General features: G+C 53.1%; 2 long non-coding RNA genes across 3 annotated transcripts; both read right to left on the bottom strand.

Annotated features, from left to right (window-relative positions):
* Nucleotides 1-987: 987 nt before the first annotated feature.
* LOC116794201 lies at nt 988-15,046 on the bottom strand. The gene is made up of 3 exons (XR_004359721.1): nt 14,893-15,046; nt 14,339-14,483; nt 988-2,996 (listed from the first exon to the last, which is right to left on the bottom strand). It is a non-coding gene; the product is annotated as an uncharacterized LOC116794201 (long non-coding RNA).
* An 897-nt stretch (nt 15,047-15,943) lies between these two features.
* On the bottom strand, nt 15,944-23,859 carry LOC116794200. 2 transcript variants are annotated; one of them, XR_004359720.1, is made up of 4 exons: nt 23,791-23,859; nt 19,038-19,145; nt 17,488-17,633; nt 15,944-16,070 (listed from the first exon to the last, which is right to left on the bottom strand). It is a non-coding gene; the product is annotated as an uncharacterized LOC116794200 (long non-coding RNA). The 2 variants fall into 2 exon arrangements; XR_004359719.1 differs by lacking the exon at nt 23,791-23,859 and having other exon boundaries at nt 19,038-21,054.
* Nucleotides 23,860-25,292: the final 1,433 nt, after the last annotated feature.

The following is a 25,292-nucleotide window of genomic DNA, read 5'->3' as shown; positions in this document are numbered from 1 at the left end:
ACAGCTCCAGGGGACATCCAGGACCTCTCTTGGTGATGTTCTACCACCACTGTGGAGGTAGGGACAGGAGCAGGGGCTGCTCCCCACCACAGGCAGGGGGTAAAGGCAGTGCTGCCTCAGCAGAAGGGGGACAGGGATGGCCACTGATGGGGCTTGGACACACCTTGGGGTACCTACCATGAGATGCCAGCAGGACTTTGGTACCAAAACAGCCTCTGCAACGTGCATGTGTCCCCAGGAGCAGGGACACAGCCCGGGCTCAGCTGTCCATGCACCAAGGACGCAGCCTTTCCCCCTTGGCTCCAGCCTCCCACACAGGACCAGTCCCAAGGACAAGCTCCTCCTGTGCCACCAAGCCAGGGCCACGTGGATGAACATTTGTCCCTCCAAAGTGGCCATCTGGGAGAAGGTGTCCTTCATCCCAGCAGAGCAGCAGGGAGCTGCAGCCTGGCCCAGTTCTGGCTGGTTTGACCTCTAAGCTCAGCCGGCGGCTGGGCTGGTGCTGCTCCTGTGACAGCAAAGAAGGAGGACCCTCTGTGGGGCCACCAGGAGGGACACAGCTGTCACAGAGCTGCCACACAGGCAGGTACACCTCTGGGGACAAGAAAGCTCAAGCAGTGTGACCAGGGCTCTCCTTGCTGGTTTATCCCTGGGGGATATCCCTCATGGCAAGTATTTGGACAGCAAGGGCATCTCCTGTACTCCTCAATTCCCACCTGCCTGGCAATTGGGTGACACTTGGGCAGGGGGGACACCCCCATCCACCAGAGCCCACTTTATATCTGGACCCTCAGGCACCACACCAGGTGTTCCAAGGTGGATTTTTGGTGCAGGGAACAGGATTTCCAGCCTTCTCCTGAGATGTGGGGCAGCACCACAGGCAGCTGCTCCAGCCTGATGAGGTCCCTGCAGCTCAGTGCCATAAGGTTCCAGGTTCATCTCTGCACCAGCAAAGTTATGATATGGAGGCAAAAATCATATTTTTGTACCAAAAATCGTGTTTATTTCTCCATCTTTTGTACACACAAGCTCTCAAACAGCGCTCCAAGAACACCCCTTTCCCACAGCTGCAAAGCCATGAAAAAAGGCTTTAGATGAAAGGAACTGGTACAAGAAAATACAGAGCTCCCAGACAAGGCTCCAGGCTGGCCCAGATGCAGCTCACGTACCCCAGTTTCTCCCTCAATTTGCAGATTTCCGGGCATTTGGTAGCTCAGAGCAGCCTTGGACATTTGGCAGCTCCTGCCTGCCCTGATCAGCCTGGCAGAGCCCTCCAGCACCCCAAAATGAGGGTGGCACAGCCCCACAAGGAGCCCTCTGATGCCCCAGGCACCGGGAAGGCAGAGAGACTGATGCTTTAATTATCCTACCTGCCCTTTCTGACTCCCTCATTCTTCCCCAGGGGGGTGGGAAGGGGTCAAGCCTTGTGTCTAGTGCTCCATCCCACACCCGCTGCAGCAACAGAACCACAGCTCACCCGGGCTGGAGGGTGGGCAGTCCCTGGACTGTGAGGCTGAAACAGCAACACTTGTCCCCTGTCAGAGCAGCATTTCTCCCCCTTTTCTCTGTCCAGCACGAAGCTCCTGTGCACAGGCAGCACCCACCTCATCCCGAGGGCTCCTCTGCTGTTGTTCCCCACGGTTCACGCACCGCTGGGTTTGCACAGCCCAGCACCTGGGATGGAGTGGGATAACAGCCACGAGGTGCCTTTGGAGCAGGGAGCAGGCATCGTGCCCAGCACAAAGAGCCTCACCGGGCGCAGCCGCTGCCGGGGGGGGGTGCTGGTGGCCGTGCCACGTGCTGGGAGGGGCTGCCGGGCTGACCTGGCACAGGGGGCACGCTCTCCTCAGCTCACTCGGCTTTTTGTTAGTGCTTCCAGCCCCCGGATGTGATAACAAACCCCGGGAACACCCAAAATGCTGTGAGAAATGGGATTATTATTACTATTGAACAAGTATTGCTATTGAATGTAAAGGCTCTGAGCAACCTGGTTTAGTGGAAGGTGCCCCTGCCCATGGCAGGGGGTTGGGAAGAGGTGGGTTTTAAGGTCCTTTCCCACCCAAACCATTCTGGGATTCTGTGAAAAGTGCATTAAAACTAAAAGCTGTGAAGTGGGACTCCAGGAGGGAGCAGTGCTCCCAGCAGCACCCTGGCACACACAGGTTCCCATAGGGAAGAGCCCTGTGCTGGGTGACCCCAGCAATGCCCCCCAGACCCTGCTGCTGGCTCAGCCCTCCCTGGGTGGCTCTCCCAGATTGGAAGGTGCCAACCTGCCTTCTCTCCCAGAGCATTCCCAGCCACCCTATTTCCTTCTCCCCCTTCCTGACACCCCAGCTCTTACCTGGGCTGGGATCAGCCTGTCTTTTCCCTCAGGGCTGTGTGACAGCCAGGCTGTGTGCCAATCCCAGATGATACTGGGCTTTTATGGAGCACTCTATTACTTCAGTGTTATAAATATGTTAAATTAGAACAAGAAAACAATTCAGCACTTGGAAGCCACAAGCTGGGGCAGAGTTGTTCCCACTGCAAACTCCACCAGGATCCAGCACCCTGCAAGACCAGACCTGGGGTCCCTGACTGTCACCCCAGCACTGAGCTATGTGTAGGGGGGGCTGTGGCTTTATTCTGTCCCTGCCTTTCTGCCCAATCTGCTCCACCAGGAGAACCACAGACAAGGTTCCTCCCCTTGGCTGAAGCCTTTGATGCTTCAACTGTCTACAGGGACAGAACAAAGATGGGTCAGGAGAGCTAAAATGATGCAAAACCTGCCACTAGCAGTCCCAGGAGGAAGAAGGAAGATAAATTATCCTCCATATCATGCACGGATCCCAGAGTGAAACTGTATTTTACTTACTGAAATCTCTCACAGGTCGAGCAGTGTTCTGCCTTTGTCCAGGAGAAATGTCCAGCTTGAGCAGCTGATGGTCTCCGTTGTCTCCACAGGGATGCTCCTCCATCTCTTGTCACCCTGCTGGCTCTGCTGGTCTTGCTTGGTTCTGAAAACAAGGGGATGCTGAGAACAGGGGGAGAAGCTCCTCCAGGCCAGCTCTGGCACAGACCACCTTCCTCAGGGGCTGCAGCCGACTGGGCTGGAGGAGCCACGGGAGCTCAGGACACTGGGGGAGGGGGGCTGAGGCATTCTCACCACGGGATCAAGGCTGCAAAATGCATCCCATTAAGGGATCAGGCATCTACCTGCTTTCACCCCAACCCAAGAGAAAAGGTGTGGTTCTGACAGTAGCACCTGATGGGCAACACCGTGACCCAAACGGGGCTCCAGAGCTCAGGAGGTTGTGCCTCCCACGCCTCCCCCGTGCATCCCACGGGAGAGGACAGGCAGTGGGATGCAGGATGCTGCCCCCAGGCTCTCACAGGGCTGTGCTGGCAGAGATTACAGCCCCCAACCTCCTGCCCTCGAGCCCCCCTATGCTCCACACTTCGGCCTTATCCATTTAAGCCTCCCGGTGCTGGTGTCCCAGTAACGGGACACGGACAGTGTCTACCCTTAAGAAGCCTTCGCGGCTTAAAGCCTGAGCTCATCCAGCTCATGACGCCGCGCTCCAGGCGCTAACCCCGAACCAGAGCAGCCGCCGGGCGACAACCGGCACCGGGACACCCGGGGGACGAGGGCACGGGGTGAGCGCGGTGGCTGAGCCCTGGCACGGCCACGGGGCCAGCACCGGCACGGCCCCGCTCCTGCCTGCAGCGCCTCGGAAGATGTATTTTTACGGCTGGGAGGAGACGGCAGAAGGGAGGGGAGCGGCTCAGGAATATGAAGCAGCATCCCAGTTACTGCCCAGGCGCTGCAGGAGTGAGGGATTAACTCTTTCAGGGCTGCAAACCTTCCGTGCTGTCATCCCCAGCTCCTGAAATACCGAAGGCAGGCACACGAAATTGTGCAGAGACAAGGTACAGGATTTAAAAGCTTTTTGGAGGCTCTGCTAAATAACGATCACAAACCCAGCACCCCTCTCTTACCCTCCACCCCTGAAATTCCCCCTCACCCCTCCTTGGTGCATCTGTCTCTCCCTGTCCCGCTCCCAGCTGCAGCCCCACGTGGACTTGTGGCACAGTGGGCAGGAGACGTCACTTATGGGTCTGTCCTCTCCCCCAAAAACCAGCAAAGCAAGAGAAACGCGGGCTGTGCAGAGGGGATGGCTCAGACAGCGCTTGTTCCCTGTGCACAGCGGGTCTGACACACACAGGTCGCACACACAGCCCGGCTGGGAAGGGACCGACAGCCTCCAAACCTGGACACCCACCATCTCCCTTCCCCTTCCAGGTCTGCTGGCAAAGATGTCCCTTGCTCAGGGTGGGCATTTTTTCGGAGCTGGACCCCAGTGTGTGGGCCCTGCGTGGGTGCTGCTGCTGTGTCACAGCCCCTCGGGGGTCTGGCAGTGAGCAGGGATGAAGCATTTGGTGTGCGCAGACAACACAGGGAGCATTCAGAGCTGCCAGGCTTTGTGCACGGATCCCCTCGGGGCTGCAGCAGGAAGGAGGGGGGTGGGGGTGTCCCCCCAGCTGCCAGCTGGGCTGTAGCAAAGCTAGACAGGGCTGAAAGGAAGCGGGAGCCTCTACTCAATGCACTGCTTGTCCTCCTCCCCCTGCAAACCCTCCTCTGATCCAGCAGCCCCTTCTCCCCTCAGGGCCTGCTCTGCACCCAGGCTCTCCCACTCTTTCTATTCCTCTCCTGAGCCCCAGATTGCAGCAGCAGCTTCTTGCTCCTCTGGGCAGACTCATCTTCCTCCCACAGCCCGTCTCTCCCCCCAGCCAAGCCCCTTCCCAACACAGCATGAACCCGGCAGACTGCTCCCTCCCTCCCTCCCTTCCCCTCCGCCCCTTGCAGCTCCTAATTGCTCCCTCACGCCCCCACCGACACTCTCTCATCTTTCTCACCAGTGAATTTTCTCACATCCTCCCACCTTTTTATTCCATTAATGTATTCCGTGGCTTTTTTTAACCTGGGTAAACCATAAGCATCCGCAACATCCTGTGAAGGGGAGGGCTGTGAAATGACAACTTGGCATTTAAGGCTGCCCCTCCCAGCTCCATTCAAGCTCTTACTTACAATGGGGGAAAACATCTCCAGTTTATCATTTCATGCGAATCCTCCACATCCCTTTCCTGAATTAAGCTTGCAGCTGATTTAGCTCACGAGGTCCCTCCTCAGGCAGGGGAACCAGAGCTGCAGGCAGCACAATGTGTTTCATACAAAAAGAAAGCCACTGCTGCGGATGCTTTTCTCTTCTTTTCTTCCTTTCCCAGGGATTTCTAGATCTTAGAGGAAATATGGGGTTTAAACTGCTGCAGAGCAATTGGCTGACATTGCACTGACACCCCACACACCCCATGTTCTGCTCCAAGTGGAAATGCTCAGCTTGGAGCATCCCTGTGTTCACAGAGTTAAAAGGGAAAAAAGCACAGAGGGCAGAACAAACCCTTCGAGATCATAAAATCACAGAATGGTTTGGGTTGGAAGGGACCTTAAAAACCTTCCAGTTCCATCCCCTGCCACGGGCAGGGACACCTTCCACTAGCCCAGGTTGCTCCAAGCCCCGTCCAACCTGGCCTTGGACACTTCCAGGGATCCAGGGGCAGCCACAGCTTCTCTGGGCAACCTGTGCCAGGGCCTCCCCACCCTCACAAGGAACAATTCCTTCCCACAATCCCATCTAACCCTGCCCTCTGGCAGTGTGGAGCCATTCTCCTTGTCCTGTCCCTCCAAGTCCCTCTCCAGCTCTCCTCAAGTCCCTTTAGGCCCTGGAAGGGTCTCTCAGGTCTCCCTGGGATCTTCTCTTCTCCAAGTGAACACTCCCAGCTCTCCCAGCCTGGCTCCAGAGCAGAGGGGCTCCAGCCCTCAGAGCATCTTTGTGGCCCTATAAGCCACCAAGCATCCAGGTGAGGACCCTCTGCGTCTCTTCACAGTCACATCTGTTTTTTCCTACTGAAATATTGTCAGAAATATTCCTACTATTCTCAGCCTTCCTGTTGTGTTTTGTTTCCTGCCTTTTAGCCAGTTAAATACCGGGTTGCAGCCACGTAGGAACCTCCCTCTCCTCCCACGGGAGCTCAGCTTCTTCAGGAGATTGCAAGAGACCCCTCTGGAAATCCAGGTGGGCTTTATCAGTATGCCAGCTGCAGCAGGAGGACAGGAAAACACTGAAATTACCGACCATTAATAGCATTTTGGGCAAAGAGTATTTATGGCTTGACCAAGGGATTGTTGGGCTGGAACCCCTGGCCCAAAGATGCTATCTTTGGTCATCCCCAGCAGATCTGCTTTGAGATTTCAGTGGCTTTGTACAGGACTGACAAAATATTTCGGGAAGATTTGGAAATTGCTGCCTTCTACCCACAATACATGGATTTTTGTCCCAGCATGATTTTGCCCACCGGCAAAGATGCAAGCTGGCTCCATCTCTAACCCGGGTTAGAGATGAGCATCATCATCTCCTCTCCCACATCCAGGGAACAGCCTGAGCACTGGAACAAGGGGGGATGTGTCTGCTCTGTGCACCAGAAAGCAGAGTCCCCCTCCAGCCCAGCCCTGGCTCTCTCCTGTGCCTCCTGGGCCAGCGGTGATGGATTTGTGATTGATTTCCTGCCTTCACTTCCCCGTGTGCCGGGGAGCAAATGGCAAAGCTGTGACATCGAGGTGACACAAAAGGACACTGGTTGAGTCACTCCAACCACAAACCAGCTCCGAATGATCCAGCTGAAGCTCTGAGGGTGGGACAAGAGCTGAGCCGGACCGGGGGAGGACACTGAGCTATTGTGCGAGTGCCCTGCCGTGGTCCCTCAATGAGCTGCTCAGCATTCCCCTTTCCCTGACCTCATTTCCCGACAACGGCTCCTTTAAGGAGAAGCCCGGCGGCTTTTCCCGTTCCTTCACAGTCTAGGGATGGAGCCGCTCGTGGCTGAATAGACACAGCTGCCTGGGCAGGATGGGAATCAGAGATCAGAGCTGGCAGGGCTCACACGCTGAGCTCCCGACTTCCTCGGGAGCAGTGACAGGGGATGGAGAAACGTCCTGACAACTGGGGATGGAGGAGGACAATACATCCCACACGGAGAGCTCCTGGGGACCACAGAACATCAGACAGGAGGTTCATGGGGAGGAGGACTCAGGGAAGAACTGAGTCCAGCATGATGCTCTGCAAACACATGCAGCAAAGCAGTACGGGTTTGGGACCTGGTGTGGGTTAACCCCGGGGGCAGCTCTGCCCCACACAGCCCCTCAGTCCTCACAGAGGGATGGGGGCAGAACTGGAAGGGGGAGGGTTGAGATAAAGGTGGTTTAATAGGTGAAGCAACAGCTGAGCATGCAAACAAAGCAAACAAGGAATTCATTTGTCACTTCCCCTCGGCAGGCAGGTGTTCAGTCATGGAGCAGCTGGTGGTGTTTAGCTGCTCACCAGGGCTCAACCATGACAGGACCACAGTGCACTGCACTGAAATCACCTTCTGAATGGAGCAAAAATGGGGAAAACCCAAAGGGCAGGGGAGGGAAATCCCACAGGGATGGGCAGAGTGCCTGGTACCCCCTGCCCCAACTCCTACCTCCATGAGCAAGGTGTAAGTGGAGCCCTCGTGGCCCTTGCACCCTGTAGGCAGTGAGTCAGGGCCCCTTGTTTTTGCAGGTGTGGAAGGGGAAATCCTCCTCCTCCTCCAAGGGAAGTCGGGTCTGGGATGGTTGTGACGGGAGTGAGTGTCCCCCCAGGGTTTGGATTACAGCAGGAGAGCTTCCCGTGGTGAGAGCACACAGTGCTCCTCTGGGAAAGGGCTGGAGGGTGAAACCAAGTCGGGGAGATGTCAGTGGGTCACAGGGCACACTGTCACCAACAGAGGAGGTGCTGTACAGGAGCCAGGGTCATACATACAGGGTTTGGGCTGCTGCTCATGGACACCGAGCCTGACACTGGAGGGGACACGGACACGGACACCCCACACGTCACAGCACCAAGACACATCTGCCACACAGAGCCCAAGCTGGTGAGGGTCTGAGGGGGCAGGAAGGCTATGCTAGCCAGGGACTAGCCTTGGACACTGCTGAGGCCAAAAGGCAGAACAGCCTGTTACAATCACAGAATTGTTTAGGTTGGAAAAACCCTCTGAGATCATCGAGTCCAACCATTAACCCAGCACTGCCAAGGCCACCACTAAACCATGTCCCCAAGTGCCACACCCACATGACTTTTTAACACTTCCAGGGATGGTGACTCCTGTGCCAGAGCTTAACTACCCTTTCAGTACAGAAATTTCCCTAATATCCAGCCTGAACCTGCCCTGGCACAACTTGCAGCCGTTTCCTCTTGTCCTGTCCCTTGTTCTCCGGGAGCAGAGCCCGGCCCCCCCCGCCTCCCCCTGGCTTCCCCCTCCTGTCAGGGAGCTGTAGAGAGTGAAAAGGTCCCCCCTGAGCCTCCTTTTCTCCAGGTTGAGCCCCCCCAGCTCCCTCAGCTGCTTCTCATCAGACTTGCACTCCAGACCCTTCCCAAGCTCTGTTCCCTTCTCTGGACAAGCTCCAGCCCCCCAGTGTTACTTTAAATCCCTGCCCTTTTCTGCAAGTAAGAGATGACCAAACACCCCAGTGCCACTGGAGGCTGTGTGAAATCAGCTGGAGATTTCTCTCCACGCTTCTCCTGTCCCTCCTCCTGTATGGGAGAGAGAAAAGTTGTACCTTCACCTCTTCTACATCTCTACTCTTGTTTTCTTTTTCCAAATACTTGGCTCAGAGATCTTCCTCCCCCCCTCTTCTGCCCTGGTCACCAGCTTGTGGTCACTTGTGTGGCACAGATCTGGCACCACCTTTCCTCACTCCCACTTTGGGCTCTGCTTTTTTCTGCTTTCTTTTCCACCCTGAGCACATCACAATCCCTCTACTCAGAATCTCCCATGCAGGGACCACTTTCAGCAGCACAAGAGCTGCTTTAACATCTCTTCACACTGGGATTCTGCTTCCTTAGCCTGGAAGACTTTTTAGTAGGACCTGTAGTAACAGGACAAGGGGGAATGGTTTTAAACTGAGAGGAGAGATTCAGACTAGATATAGGGAAGAAATTCTTGGCTCTGAGGGGGTGTGGTGAGGCCCTGGCACAGGTTGCCCAGAGAAGCTGTGGCTGTCCCTGGATCCCTGGAAGTGTCCAAGGCCAGGTTGGATGGGGCTTGGAGCAACCTGGGCTAGTGGAAGGTGTCCCTGCCCGTGGCAGAGGGTGGAACAAGATGACCTTTAAAGGTCCCTTTTAGTCCAAACTACTTTGTGATTTTATGATTCTAAGAAGTTTGGCATTCTGAACCACATCCCTGGGCAGGAGAACAGACCATGGCACGGTGGAAGCTGCTCTGTGAGCCAGCACAAATGGAGGGGTGGAGAAGCTATTTTGGATATGGATTAAAAGGACAGTCCACGTCAGCAACCACAGCAATACCAGCTGGGTATGTGGACCGTGCCATGGTTTCCTTGACAGCTGAGAGGAAGGAACAAACAGCAAAGAGTAATAGCAGGTACTGTTTTTTCCATCCCTTCCCAGCCCTGGAGCTCCCTGTGGGAAGCAGCACAGAGGAGGCACAGCTCGGTGAGCAGCACCACCCTGCCATGCTCCCCTGCTCTGGCAGGACACGCTGCAGGACTGCAAAGCTTCCTGTAAGACATCCATCATTCCAGCCCTGTTACCCACCAGCAAGGAAAACACAGGACCCCGTGACACTGATGTGGCAGGAACAGGGAACAAAGCCCAGTATCTGGACTTTGTAAGCAACAGCCTCACACCCTGCTCTGCTACAGAAAACAGCATCTTTTCCCGATTGTATCATGGAAAAGGACAATAAATATTCAATGTCCTGCTCCTCCACAGGGTAGAATCCAGTGGGTCTGCACTCTGAATATGCTTTGAGGGAATGTTTTCATGCCCTGTGGGTATGATGGGGGGTGGGAAGGCTTCCACCTCCCCCGCTCTGGATGGGAGGAACTGAATTAGGACACAGACTGCCTGGCAACACCTTCCTCCTGAGGAGGAGAAGGGGGGACAGCTCCACAAGGGTTTCTGGGCACGTTGTCTGGAGCCTTTCACTTCCTCAGAGCCCCCAGCTGTTGGGTTATTTGCTGCCCGTGGAGGCCTCTCTGGCTGCTCCACTGATCTCCCCCAGGCTCTTCTCCCTCTCTGCTTGGCCCAGTTGTCTCCTTGTGCCTCTCCCCTGAGCATCCCGGGCTGCTAATGCCCCCCTGCCCTCTAATCTCCCTTTCACTCCCGTGCTGGTGCTCAGGCCACTAAGGAGATTATCCTGGTCACAGCTGCTCGTCCTCCCCGGCAGCAGGGGTGTCACCCCGGGGGGAGCCACGTGAGGAGGTGACACATGTGCCACCACCACCCCCGTGGCAGCGCAGCTCTGGTGCCCCCTCCTGTCCGGCCCCAACCCCAGAGGAGGTGCCGAGTAGGATGGGATGTGCTGGGATCAGGCATTAGTAGGATATTTGCCTCTCTCAAGCTGGGAATCTGGGAGAGCTGCACCCATCCGGCCCCTCTTGTTCGTGTGGGAGTCTCCCAAGCTTGAAAACGGGAGAACCGGGACACCCAGGCAGGATATGGAGCATCCCCCTTGGAGCAGCACCGGGGCTCAGCCTTGTGCTCCAACAGCACAGAGGCTGATTCTATGAGGCAATTAAAACTCCAATCCCAAATAAACCAGCACCTTCCCTCTGCCCCTACCAAGCCGGGCGGAGTTTGGGAGCTCTTGGCAGCAATCGCTCCCCTCTCTGCGGATCCTCCCCGGCACCGAGGGGGTTAACGCCGAGCGCCCGGGCTCTCGCAGATCTCCGTTTCCGTGACAACAGCTCCCGATGAATCCCAGAGCTCTAAAATCCCATTAAACATCTGCGAGAGGCTGCCCGTGCTGCCTGCCCAGGCTGCCACCTGCCGGCACCCCCCAGCCCGGCCCCCACGGCACCCCAAAAACACGGCTGGGGGGAGCAGGGACAGCTCCAGCACGATGGGGTGGGGCACGAAACCCGGCTACCAGACCCGGCTGTTGGGCTAGCGAAGGGAGGCTGCAAGGATTGAGGGTGCAGGGGTACACCCACCCCAGCCCCCAGAGCCTTGGGGGGCTCCTGGGAGGGACACAACACCCATCACCGTGGGCTTGGCTGGCAGGGATGCTCCTCTTGGAGCAAACCAGTCCAAAGTCACTCACAGAGGGGGTCTCAAAGTTTTGGGGGCAGGTTTGAGTGACAGCAGTGAGCCACTGGAATCTAGTAGGGCTTTTGAGGGTTTTACACTGACCCCTCTGCTTGTGGAGGGTCTGGGGGGCTGTGAAGGGTCTTTGAGGATGAGACAGGCCAGTGGCCCAAAGGGGACTTTAGGCTGAACTCATCCCAAGCCAGAGAAGGTGTGTGGAAGGCTGAGGAAGGATGCTGTGACCTGGATAATTAGGGTTCCTGCCTCACCTCTGTGCTTCACTCACTCCTCTCCAGCTTTAGTGATTGATTTAAAAATCAAGGATTTCTAAGCAGCCTTTATATTTGATTTGAGACATTTGGGCTTTTCCCTTTCCTTGCTTCCACCACTGCCTGCAATAAGAAAAAGGCATCAGGAGAAGGAGAGGAGGAAGCTGGGGAGGTGCCACATTTAAGGTGATCACAGAATCATTGAGGTTTGAAAAGACTTTTAAGCTCATCAACCCAGCACCACCGTGTTCACCACTAAAACATGTTCTCAGGTGCCACATCCACACTCTTTGAACACTCCCAGGGGTGGTGACTCCACCACCTCCCTGGGCTCTCTGTTCCAATTCCAAGGGGGAAGAAGTCTAGGAGAGAACAGGCACCATCCTTGAGGGAAGCTCAGACAACAGCACAGTGACAACCCATTCCTGTGTGACTGGTCCTGGGGCTCAGTGACCTTAGAGAGAGAACCTGTGTCCAAGTTTATTATAATACAGCTTATTACACAGTATATAATATCTACAGAAGCCACACATATACAATATATAAACCTTATTATACAATGAGGCTTCTGCAGCTGAACCTGACTGTGGGACTGCTCAGATGCATCCCAAATTGCTCCCCTGCACTCCTGGGTTCAGAAGTGCAGCTTTTCAGCTTTTCCTTCCATTCACAAGTGCTGCCAAGTCATTTGGATCCTGGGAAAAAGCCTCTCCTCTGCTTGGGGAAGGATAGGACAGGAAACAAGCAGGGAGGAAGCAGTTGCCTTCTTCACCTCCCCTCCCCATCTAACTCCATCCCTGGGTATGGGAGGGAAAAGTCACAGGGACCTGCAGCAGCAGGAGCCCTGGAAAAACTCTGGCATCTGCAGGATCCAGGGGAATCCAAAGGGGCCACGGATGAAAGCTGACACAGAAAGAAAATGCTCTTTTTGAGCTACAAATGCTGGCACAGCTGCTGGCCAGACCCCTTCCAAATCCTGAAACATGCCAGCAAGGGGATGGGAATCATTAACTGGCTCCTTTGTGTGATTTAACCATTTCCACCTCCTCCTGCCCCCTGAAAAAGCTCAGATTCATTCGGGTTTCCAGCCCCCCGATGCTGCAGTGCCTGGGGCTCCCCCCCAGCAGCAGGAAGGGGCTGAGAGAACCCCTAATGGAGAAGACAGGGCTCCCTCTCCCCTCCTCCAAAGCTTTTTAAGGCCAAAGCCATGGGCACAGGGCTTTTCTGCAGGGGTAGATGCCCAGGAAAGATGCCAAACAGCACCCAGGGGAAATGCAGAGTGGTTTGATGCTCCTTTCAAAGTACAGAGCCTTGGAAAGCCCCCGGCCTCAGAAGGGAATGGGGAAAAAAAAGAAGCCTGTGTCTTGCATCTAAAGCAGTTGGCTGAGAGCTACAGGGTGATGTAGGATGGATGCTGAGCAGGGTGGGGACCTCTGTCCAGGGGAGCTGGGACACAGCCCTGCCAGACACTGGGCAGGCATTAATTTTGCTGTGGAGAGCCAAGCCCTTGGGGTTCCTGGGCTCAGGGACAGCAACGTGGGGGTCTGCAGCCTTATCTGTGCGTGCTCTGGAGTAGGACCCCCTTGTCAGAGGCAGCAAAGCAGCAGGAGGGGGGGAGGGAGGGAGGGAGGAATGTGAGAGCTTGCAAAGCATCTCACTGCAGGAGTTGGAGCTGCCAGGAGGAGGGGATGCGTTTCAGGAAACCCAGAGAGGCAGGAAATCAAGGGAGAGGGACAGTAATTGAGTCCATATGTTGGAAGCAAAGAATGCATCTGGTAGCAGGGAGCAGGCAAAGGGAGAAGGCCCATGCTGTGGGGACAGCACAGGACATGCAGAGTCACATTAACCTCCTGGACCAAGCAGAAGGTTGAATTCAGACCAACCACAACTGCTGGGAGGGGTCACTGGTCTCTTGTTGCAGGTCTGTGCCTGTAGTAGCTACAGGCTCAGGAGGCTTCCAAACTTAAACTCATTAATTTAATGGGTAATGTTGCAAAAAGGTGAAGGAAATGGCTGTTGTATCACAAAGTGACAGGGTTTGTTCTACATCCACGTCCCTGACCATGTCTGGAGCTGGGATGTAAAGTGGACAACATGAAAACATGGGCAAGAGGGATATCAGGTCCTTCTGCTCCCCAAAAGCAGCACAGCTTTGGTGCAGGAGTACCTGATGCAGGATTGACTCAGAGGTAAGGGCACAGTCAGGGGGATGAATGAGGAACCTGGGGCTGCACAGTCATCACAAGGCTGTCCCACACAGCCAGTCCCACAGAGGCCATTCCCCTCATTTAGGTATTCCCAGGTTCAGGCTCCAGAGCTGGGAAAGCTCATAAAAATATTTATGGCCTCCCCCCCCCCTCCCTTTTCAAACACATTTGCAAAGAAATCTGAAACGTATGTGGTTGGAACAGAGGAGTCTGGAACAGCATCATGGCTTGGGAAGGGGGAGAAGAGCTCTGGTGCCAACAATCCACTGAGCCTCCCAAGAAATCAGGGGAGGGGATGGAGCACAGGAATACAGGGCTGAATGGGTGCACAGGCTTTGGTGTGTCATGCAAATTGCTGCATTTTATACAGCCAAAAAGCCTCTCAGGAAGACCCTCAGGTTTAAGAAGGATCTCTGTACCCAAGCAGGCTTTGCACATGGCTGAAGGTGGCTTTACTGTGAGGTGCCCCTCAGCCACATGTAAAACTCCTCAGGCAAACCTGCAAATTGCTGCTCTCAGGACTCGTGTTCTCAGTAAATTGCAACACCACTTGTGCTGTCCCAAGTTTCCACCCCTGGGAATCCAGCTCCAGAGCATTTTTCTTTCATCTGTAGGCTCTCTACACATGCTACTTGTAGGGCTTTGCATCCAGACCAAAACTTCTGCTGCCCCAAACACCCATTTCATCCCATACCTGCGTTTGTGCCTGTTCCCTGCTGCTCTCACTCCTGGGGCTTCTCCTCTGCCTCCTCCCAGCTTCAAACAGCAGATCATGTTTCATGCTGCTCCTGATTCTCCATGGCAGCTTCTGCAGCACAGGAGACACAGCTGCTGTGGGGCTGCAGGAGGGGTGGGAGGGGGGAAAAAACACACAAAATGGTTAAAATCCTCCCTTGGAAGAGGGAGTGTGAGGAGCAGGGCAGAGCTGAGCAATGGGGCTCTGGTGTAGTTAAAGATGTCCCTGTTGATTGCAGGGGGGTTGGAATTAGGTATTAGGAGGCAATTCCTCCCTGTGAGGGGGGTAAGACCCTGGCACAAGTTACCCAGAGCAGCACAAGTTATCCAGGCTGCCCCTGGATCCCTGGAAGTGTCCAAGGCCAGGTTGGACAGGGCTTGGAGCGACCTGGGATGGTGGAAGGTGTCCCTGCCCATGACAGGGGGTGGAACTGGACCCAAACCATTCTGTGATTTTCTATGATCTGGGCAATAAAGTTTTTCAGAGTTGAGAGGAAAAGTCATTTTACTCACCAGAAACCTCTTTCTCAAGTTGTTAAACTCTGTGTAGTTGCTACCAAGTCACCTTCTGGGGAGCAAACAGGAAGCCCTGGCCCAGGACTGTGCAAAGATGCTCTGGTTTGAGTACATCCTTTGCAGCTTCTCACACTGTATCTTGGCATCCTTAAAGCTGTAAAACCCAGAAGTCAAGGACCATAACCCAAACATGAAGTGGAAAACCCCAGAGGAACGTCAGACTGCAACATCCCACCCCATCCATGGTTCCTCCCCACTCAGAGCTTTCAGCAGACCATGATGCTGAGATGGACCCAGCCCAACCTGCTCAGTGCCTGGGGGACACTTACACCTCCAGTGTCAAGGGTGGACAAGGGGAAACAGCCTCCAGCTGTGCCAGGGGAGGGGCAGGTTGGACATCAGGAGGAATTTCTCCCTGGAAAGGGTGGTCAGGCCTTGGAAGGGGCTGCCCAGGGAGGTTTGGAGCCCCCATCCCTGGAGGTGTCCAAGGAAGAACTGGTCATGGCACTGAGTGCTCTGGGCTGGGGACAAGGTGGGGATGGGGCACAGGGGGGATCCATGGGCTGGGAGGGCTTTTCCAGCCTCAGTGATTCTGTGATTCCAAGATTCCGTGGTACAGCCCTGACTGCTCAAAGTCCACCAGAACACTGCAACACCCAGACACTCAGAGCAGCCCTTGGCAATCCCACAGCACTGCCAGCAAACCACCAGGCTCCAGGCAGTCCAGAAACTCCAGGAATGCAGTCAGGCAACTCATTTTTAGATGACAACTAAACAGAGCAGTGATCCCTTTGCACAAAGCTGTCAAAGAGGCTCAGGATGACAGAATTCCCTGTGGATGGCAAACAGCATCTCTGCAGCACTTTGAGATCCCCCCCCAGCTGTAGAGGAAGATTCCATGGTCTATACCACACCAGAAATGTCTTTTCCCACATAACAGACCCTTCTACTCTCTCTCCAAACTTTACTGAGACCCAGGGATCCCTTCTGCCACAGCTCACATCCACTTTAAAATATTTTTCTTCCCAAAAGCAGAAGGATATTGTCGATTTTCCCCCACAGATTTGTCACTCTTATCTTATCTGTGTCAGCTGGGAAGTTCAGAATATTCCACTGCACATTAAAAATCTGTCCCTTTGTCCTGTTTAAGCTTGTCCTCAAGTTCTCAGCAGGCACTGAAAAAAAAAAAAAGACATAAAAATAGAGAAAGACATTCCTAAAATATTTGCTTTAAGCAGGAGCAGTTTCTATACTGCAACTGTCTCCAGTTGTACCCACTGAAAATCCCTTTGACCTCACTGCTGGGAGTGTGGCTCATCCCCCCTGCACAGATCCAGGCAAATAACCCCCCAAAAACATAATTAACTGCTTCAGGCAGTACCTCAGTGCTCCCTCAGCAGCAGATCTGCCAGGAAACATGGTCCTTCCTGCCCCTGGATGGTTTGTGTGTGCTCAGAGCCAGGGCAAAGCTCATCACACAGATGCTCATGTGCATTTTCCAGGCAGATCTGAGAGCTCTGCAGCATAAATACACATGAAAGCTGAAAAAAACTCTGCCCCCTCTTTTTTTTTGCATTATTTTGGTATGGGACACCCACCTCAGGGAAGGTCTGCAAGCTTCAACAGTCTCCAAAGTGAGGGGGAAAAAAAGTGGATTTCTTTGGATTTATTTTTTCCAGCTCTTTCAGGACTGGCAGCTTGAACAGTGGAAAGACCCTGAGAAGTGACTGCCCAGCTCCAGTGCAGCTGGAGGGCACTGGGTTATACTGGGGGGGATACTGTGTGTTAGAAGAGGGTTTATACCTGAATATCAGTATTAGACCAGGTAAGACATAGATATATAATATAAATTTAACAATAACAACAAATATAAATATAAATATAAATATAAATATAAATATAAATATAAATATAAATATAAATATAAATATAAATATAAATATAAATATAAATATAAAACAGGAGCAGAGCTTTAGGGGGGTACAGGCAGTTGTTCAGCAAGTTTTTATGCTCTAAGGGACGGATGCATCTGCACTCCACATCCTGCCTCCTGCTTTCCTTCCTCCCTGGACACTGACTCAGCACCTCCAGCCTTTTACCACAGGTCAAAACAATAGGTATCCTTCCTCCCAGGCATCACATCCTCCTGTTTCATCAATAATTCTTTCCCTCTGCAGTCCAGCACAGCCACAGCTTTAAAAGGAAAAGGCTTCCACTGCAACCACACAAATAAAGCATCTTTAGGAAGCAGTGTCAGGCTTTGCAGACACAGCAATGAGCCAAAATTCTCTTTGCTCAGAGCTGCTGAGATCCAAAAACCCCCCTGTTCCTGAGCCACAGCAAACACTTCTCCATCTCTGGGATCACTTCTGATCCCAGGACTGTGTGTCTTGGAGCTGGACATGAGAAAATCCGCTCAGGAAAAACTCTGGTCAGGAAAACAGGGCACTCAAGAAGTATTGAAAGCCTTGCCAGCAGGTATTTCCAGGTGCTGGAAATCCTCTGGATGTACTTCCTTGCCACTCACATGCTGGGAAAAAAAACTGGAGGGCACCAACCACTTCCCTGAGCTGCCCAGAGACAAGGACTCACCTTGCAGAGAGATGAATTCTGTAGTTCTGTGCATCTCTGCTCCAGACTCTCCAGGCTAGAGCCATCCTCCTGAGGACACCCACATGTTAGGACCTGCTTTGAGCCAAGGAGATGGAGCCCACACACGGGATCATACTCAGGCCACTCTATCAAGCAGCAAAATGAGGATTATTTTTAGTGACAGAGGCAGCAGGTGTTTGGGACCCACCTGCAGCACTGCATCCAGTTCTGGGGCCCACAGCATCAGAAGGATGTGGAGCTGTTGGAGGGAGTCCAGAGGATGCCATGGAGGTCCTCCAAGGGCTGGAACCCCTCTGCTCTGGAGCCAGGCTGGGAGAGCTGGGGGGGTTCACCTGGAGAAGAGAAGGCTCCAGGGAGAGCTGAGAGCCCCTTCCAGGGCCTAAAGGGGCTCCAGGAGAGCTGGAGAGGGATTTTGGACAAGGGTCTGGAGTGACAGGCCAAGGGGGAATGGCTTCCCACTGCCAGAGGGCAGGGATAGATGGGATACTGGGGAGAAATTCCTCCCTGTGGGGGTGGGGAGGTCCTGGTCCAGGCTAGGCAGAGAAGCTGTGGCTGCCCCTGGATCCCTGGAAGTGTCCAAGGCCAGGCTGGACAGGGCTTGGAGCAACCTGGGCTAGTGGGAGGTGTCCCTGCCCATGGCAGGGGTTTGGACTGGAGGCCTTTAAAGTTCTCTTCCAACCCAAACCCTTCTGTGAGCCTCCAGTGGGTGCAGGGGGTGTGCAGGCACTGGGGACTGGCAGGCAGAGATCTTCCCTCTGCCATCGTCAGCTCTCACCTGTAAGACCAGATGCTGAAAGCATTAAACGATGCCTGAAGACCCCCAGGTTTCAGAGCTATCAAAGACTTGTCTCCTGCTGACCTGAGGCAGAGTCCAACAGGGTGACAAGCACAGAAATCAGCAGGAGGATGAGGCAGAGAGATGTGTCTGAGCAGAGATCAAGAGATGCTTCCTGAGACGAGCATCGCTGAGCACGGCTGTGCCACAGGGTCCTGCAGCAGCACAGGCACGGCTGGAGCAGCTCATTGGGCAAGACATTCTGCTTTTTGGGCTCCCACATGGCAGAAAACAGGCAGTTACTGAGAAACAACTGCTCTCATGCTGCCTCCTAACTTGTTCCAGCAACCAGAACTATTTTCTGAACAGGTTCTGCCTTCAGAGCAGTTTTGCCTTCAGACCCCATCCTTGGGCCAGCTCGCAGGAAGAAGAATCACAGAATGATTTGGATTGGAAGGGATCTTAAGGATCAATCCCATGGGCAGGGACACCTTCCACTATCCCAGGTTGCTCCAAGCCCTGTCCAACCTGGCCTTGGACACTTCGAGGGATCCAGGGGCAGCCACAGCTTCTCTGGGCAACCTGTGCCAGGGCCTCCCCACCCTCACAGGGAGGAATTTCTCCACGGTATCCCATCTAACCCTGCCCTCTTTAGAAGACCTCAGACCAAGTGTACATTTTCAGGGCCAGGAATGGGCTTATGAGGTTATCCAGGAGTTGAGGAGGAGGAAGGAGAATCTCAGGTTACACACACCTGGGCACAGGAGTTGCTTCCAGAAGGATCATCAGCAAGGGCTGAATGAATCAGCAAGGGCAGAGTCAGCATCCCTTCCAGAGAGAGTCCTCTAAGCCTTGAGTGCATCTGAAGCATAAAAATAGTGCTCTGATCAATAAAAGCAAAAAAATTACAGGAACAGGCATTTCTGAGCTATCCCATCCTTCCTGGATTTTCAAACTTTGTGAAGGTTCCAGCGTTAGGAACAACATCAGATTTATTTTCCACTCCCCTGTTTCTCATTGAGGTCGTGGCTTTAGGGAGCTCATCCTCCCTGGTTCACAATTCAGACAAGGGATGCTGCTCTCCCAATTCCGACCTCACTCCCTTCCTCCCCGTTATCCCCTAACAAGGCTAAACAGGACTGGGAAAACTTAACAGTTCTGCTACAGGAGGCCTTTTAGATTTGAGAATTTAGATCTGATTTCTGGAACTGAAGAAAGGGGAAAAAAAAATCGGGATGAGATTTTCCTACTGACATTGCACAGCCAAAATTTTGTTAACTTGGAATTAAATGTGTCCGGAGAAAATGACTTTTTCCACTGGAGTTTAACCAGATGCATTTCAAACATCAGATTTCTCCTGTATGGACAACCCAGAATTCCCTGCCTTAAAGAAACCAGGACAACTGAGACCTGCTCAGGGTATTTTGGGAAGACAAATGGGGAGCTCTTAACTCTTCTTTTCTTTTTTTCCCTGCCTTTAAAAAAAGCAGGATGGGGGTGTGAAGCCAAGCAACCACATTTATGAATGGGAACAAGGACAAGGAGCACAGATTTTCTAGAACATACATATAAAGAAAAACATTGTTTGGATTTTAAAGATCCATCAGGTCCAAACTTTCCTTATGTAGATTCTCCCTAAATCAAAATGAGATGACAAAGCTGCCTCCCATACAGGAATGGGGGCAGTTTACCCCAAAACTTAGGGAATAAAGATGGAATTTAACAGACCTAGGGGAATAACTGCTGTCCAAGGAGGTACAAGACCCTGGTAGCATGTTTGGTTTTTTTCTAGAAATTAGACACAGAATTTAAATTCATCGCTGGCTGGTCATAAGGATGCTAAAAATCATTCCCAGGAAGCAGGATAAGGAAGAAAAGGAGACTATGGAAAAGAAGTCCCTACTGTCAGACAGGGTGTGTAGCAGACAGAGCAGGGAGAAGAGGTTTTCCAACGTCCTTTTCCTTGTAAGAGCTGACAAATCCAGACCAACCCTGAGCCCACACAGTGGCCTAACCTGCAGATCCCTAAGTCCTCTCCCTTATCGCCCTAAATAAGCCCAGCACTGTTGTGCTGTGTGGCAATTAGAAGCAATTACAACAGAAGAGTTAATTACAACTGCTGGGAACGCCGATCTCCCTTTTCCTGCCCTTTCTTCCTGCTGTGACCTCGCTCCAGGACCCTCCCGGGACAACAAAAGGGGACAAGGGTCGTTAAAACATCCACTAAACATCAGCCGGGGCTGGGCAGAGCTGAGCTTAATGGGCAATTAGCATCTGCCCCTGATCAAAGCTGCCTCCAGTCAACACTCCCAGCCCCAGGATTGACAATGGGAAGGTTCAAGGAGTAGGAAAAGTGCCTGGGGGGCTCCTTGCTGCACTGGAGAAAGTGTTTGTTGGGGGAGACTCCCCCTGTGGTCCCATCCCAGGTGGCCACGGGGGAGTTTTCCCTTTCCCTTTTCTCTCTTTTCTCCTGTTAATTCCCCCTCCCCACACCCCAAAAAGGAACTTTTACTTCTGTAGTTGATGTTTAGCTCTAGCACCAGGTTCTGAGGGTAAATCCGGTGTGTGAGAGCCTGTCTGGTCATCTTTTGTGCAACACCAGGCAGGGAAAACTGCAGGGAGCGTGGAGGTGGAATCACACAAGGGACAAAGCAGTGATAAATGCAAGTTTTTCCTAGGAGAAGATGTTGATCTCTGCTTAGAGGAAAAGTCACTTAAAATCCCAGAGTGGCTTGGGCTGGAAGGGACCTTAAAGATCATCTTGTTCCACCCCCTGCCATGGGCAGGGACACCTTCCACTAGCCCAGGTTGCTCCAAGCCCCATCCAACGTGGCCTTGGACACTTCCAGGGATCCAGGGACAGCCACAGCTTCTCTGTGCCAGGGCCTCCCCACCCTCACAGGGAGGAATTTCTTCCCAATATCCCATCTAACCCTGGCCTCTGGCAGTGGGAAGCCAGTCCCCCTTGTCCTGTCCCTCCATCCCTTGTTCCTAGTCCCTCTCCAGCTCTCCTGGAGCCCCTTTAGGCCCTGGAAAGGGCTCTCAGCTCTCCCTGGAGCCTTTTCTTCTCCAGGCTGAAGAATCCCAATTCTCTTAGCCTTCCCTCACAGGAGAAGTGCTCCATCCACAGAAGTCTTTAGCAAGGTAACCTCATTAAAGGCATCTACTGCCTTAAATGAATGCAGAGATGATCTCCACAGTATCCACCCACACTTCAAAGCTCAGTGCAAGTCACTGAACTCCAAAGGATTTATGGAGTGGCACAGGGGGAAGTGTTTCTGGAGATCTGTTTGCAGGTTTGGGGCTGGAAGAACGACAGAAAGATGCCCAACAACATCACAATCCCTACACTTTCCCACCCCTTGTTAATGCCCTCTCCTCTGTGTTGCAGTGGAATCAGGCTGCCACAGGCATCCCTTCTCCAGGAGTCCCACCAGCATTCCTGGGACTCACTCATGGAAAAGCTTTGCACCCTTCCTGCGACTCCATCAGCTCCACACCACGGGAGGGGTGACTGGGGCATCCCACTGCTCAGTGCCCAGAAGCTCACTGCTTCTCCAGGGGCTGGGATAAGCAGGGGGGTGTCTGTGCCCATCCCAGGGTGACCACAAAAGCCAAGACCTGTCCCCTGACCACGGGAAGGGGGTGAAGCAGCTCAGAACCCCAACTGTGCCGGGCAGTCCCACTTCAACACGGGGTTGCTGCACCCATAGCACTGTCCCCCAGCCCATCAGCATTCCCTGGAGCAGGAAGCTGCCCAGTAACAAGGCAGGGGAGGATGAGCATCCCTCCCTCAGAGCTGACCTATGGCTGTGCTGCTTCTCCGTGGTGCCTCCGCCGCAGCCGGGCTGGCGCCTGGGGCCAGCTCGGAGTCACTGACCTATTTTCGTATATGCAGGCATGCACAGGATCACAGACAAAGGCAGCTTTAGCTTAGGAGATTTAAAGGAAAAGATACTCATCTGAACTACCCCCAGGAACCACAGTGGCTCTTGTGACGTTTGTTTTCTTCCCGAGCAGCGTCTTGGCGTGTGGTTCTGGGAAGGGCAAAAACCAGCGCGGAGCAAAACAAATCAAAGAGCTCCACTGAGCTGCAAAATCACAGTTTTTAGGAAAGCAACAAAAGGGATGTGAGAATTTGGGAGTAAACTGGGCTTAGGACTTGATAAACACAAGGGCAACCAGGATTCACTACGTGGAGGGAATAGAACTGAGTAAGAAGGAGCAGACCCGCAGGATATCCCCCATCTCCCTGACACTGATGGATGAGCTGCCTGTGCAGACTCATCTGAACAGGCTGGAAACAAGTCAGCTTTCCCAGGGAACCTTTTGTTCAGGTTTGCTGATGGACTTGGCCCAAATTTCGAAGTATTTAATCCACACCTCAGGCAGGTTCTGGAGCTGGTTGGAAGTTGGTTGCATTTACACCAGCAGCTATCTCTGTGCACGTACCTGTAAGGGTGAGGGCCCTGCAGTTTGGTTCTCAGGTTTGAGAAGCCACAAAAAAAACCCCTCAAAAGCCCTTGAACTACACTCAGCCTGGAAAACCCACAGACAATCCCAGGAGCCCTATGGAAGTTCGCAGACCTCTCACAGAAGGGAGAGATGTGCCGTGCAGAGCAAGAGCCTGCAGAGATGCAGGGACCAGGAAGGGACCACAGATCCCTCAGTCTAGCTCTGAGCCCCCAGCACTTTTTTTTTTGGTTGGTTCAGTGAAGTGGAAGAAGCCTCCAGCAGTTTGGATCACTGGCTTGCTTCATATTCTGGATTGGGAAACGCCTGCTCACGCCATAGCACTGCACAACACGAAGGATGCAGTGATGAATAACACAAAAAAAGTTCCTCCAAATAGAGATGATGACAAGAGTTGCTCAATACCACAGGCTGGCAGCTCTCCTGGGACTCTCCACACAGCTGGGAAAGGTGCTGCTGCCAGGATTTGCTGGTGACAGACCAGGGGCAGCAACCTTTCCCCCCCCCCAGACATGCACAGGCAGGAAGGAAAGAAAGAACAAGAACAGATCTCAGCGTCCCGAACAATGAAAACAGGAAAGTCCCTCTCGGCTGGGGAACCCGGACAAGGGCTGAAACCTGAGCTCCATCCTGCTTCCAGGCAGTCTGGGGGGGTCTGCTCAGCCTCCTGTGGAGAGGGGGGTTAAAAAAAGCACTATTGCAGCTGGAGCATCCTGTGGAAGGGAGGGATGAAGGGAGGGAGGGATGGAGAGGGGGATGGAGGGAGGGGGGCACCCCCCAGCCCTGGGGGTGTCAGGGGGGCTCCAAACAGCATTTCGGCTGAAATGCCACCTCTCTCTGCACCCCCCCCCTCCCCAGCCGTGGCATCCCTGCCCTCCATCCTCTCACCCTGCATCCCCCTGGGTACCAGTCCCTCACTGCCTCGCCCCTCCAGCCCCACATCCCGCCCTGGCTCCCAGGAAACCGCTGCCGAGCTCTGCCTCAGCACATCCCACATCCCCCCCCAGCCCATCCTCCCTCCTCCCTGGGCTGACCTGCTTATTTTCTGCGTCAGAACCATAAAATGGAGACTGCAGGGGAGGAAAACATTCCTCCTAAGATGGCTGAGGGAGGAGAAGGATTTGCACGGCAGTGCACGAGCACCCTCTGCTGTTGGATGAGCCTGGGGGGGGCAAACCAGCTCCCCAGCCCTGCTCCAGCCCCACAGGCTCCAGGCAGGAAAAGAACCCCCAGCCAGTCCTTACTGGGTCATTAAAATTGTTGTAATAGCCAAAATATTTGTTTAAAAAGCTTCAGCAGCCTTGTCACCTCCTGAGCTCTCCTGGTTGCCTCTCCCTGCCACCTCATTTTTACTTATATTTTCCTCGCTGTGTTACGTTCAAAATCCTTAGGAAAAGGACAGTATTTTGTATTAAAACCAGCGTATTTTACGCACACAACTCCTAAAAATTAATGCCATTGCCCTGCACACTTGTATAATTTTCCAGGTTTGACAAAAAATATTAAATTTCATTTGTATTAAGTTGCACATCAGGATGAGCATCCAAAACTTGGTGTTATTTCTTGTGGGATGGGAAAAAGGGTTGAATATAGACATGAGGGGAGAACCAGCCCCTACCTGTGGCCAGATATTGTCCCTAGGAAAGGTTTAGGGATGAAAAGCCACGTGGGAAATCCTTTAAGCTTCTCCCTGAGTATCCAACTTTAGGGCCAGGAGTTTGTCCATGTAGGGCCAAATCCAGCTGGATCTGAGGCTAAAATTCTATTTACTTAAGGTGCTTCAGCAGCCTTGTCACCTCCTGAGCTCTCCTGGTTGAACCTACCTCCCCTTTTTTTTACTTGTAATTTCCTTGCTGTGTTACATTCAAAATCCTTAGGAAAAGGACAGTATTTTGTATTAAAACCAGCATATTTTACACACACAGCTCCTAAAAGTTAATGCCACAGCCCTGCACACTTGTGTAATTTTCCAGGTTTGAGAAAAAAATATTAAATTTCATTTGTATTAAGTTGCACATCAGGATGAGCATCCAAAACTTTTTGGGATGGGAAAAAGGGCTGAAGATGGACATGAGGGGAGAACCAGCCCCCACCTGGAATGAGGTGACCAGATATTATCCCTAGGAAAGGTTTAGGGAGGGAAGGGCACTTGCAAAACCTGCTCCCTGAGTATCCAACTTTCAGGCCAGGAGTTTGTCCATGTAGGGCCAAATTCAGTTGGATCTGAGGCTAAAATTCTATTTACTCAGCAGCCTTGTCACCTCCTGAGCTCTCCTGGTTGAATCTACCTCCCCTTTTTTTACTTATAATTTCCTTGCTGTGTTACATTCAAAATCCTTAGGAAAAGGACACTATTTTGTATTAAAACCAGCATATTTTGCACACACAGCTCCTAAAAACTAATGCCACAGCCTTGCACATTTGTAATTTTTTCCAGCTTTGAGAAAAACCACTATATTTTATCTGTATTAAGTTTCACATTAGGATGAGCCCCCAAAATTTGGTGTTACCTGTTGTGGGAGGGGAGAAAGGGCTG

This window comes from Chiroxiphia lanceolata, chromosome 15 (genome assembly GCF_009829145.1).
Source record: "Chiroxiphia lanceolata isolate bChiLan1 chromosome 15, bChiLan1.pri, whole genome shotgun sequence".
Classification (NCBI taxonomy): Eukaryota; Metazoa; Chordata; class Aves; order Passeriformes; family Pipridae; genus Chiroxiphia; species Chiroxiphia lanceolata.
Note: the sequence above shows the minus strand (reverse complement) of the source record. Positions and strands in the feature narration are given on the sequence as shown.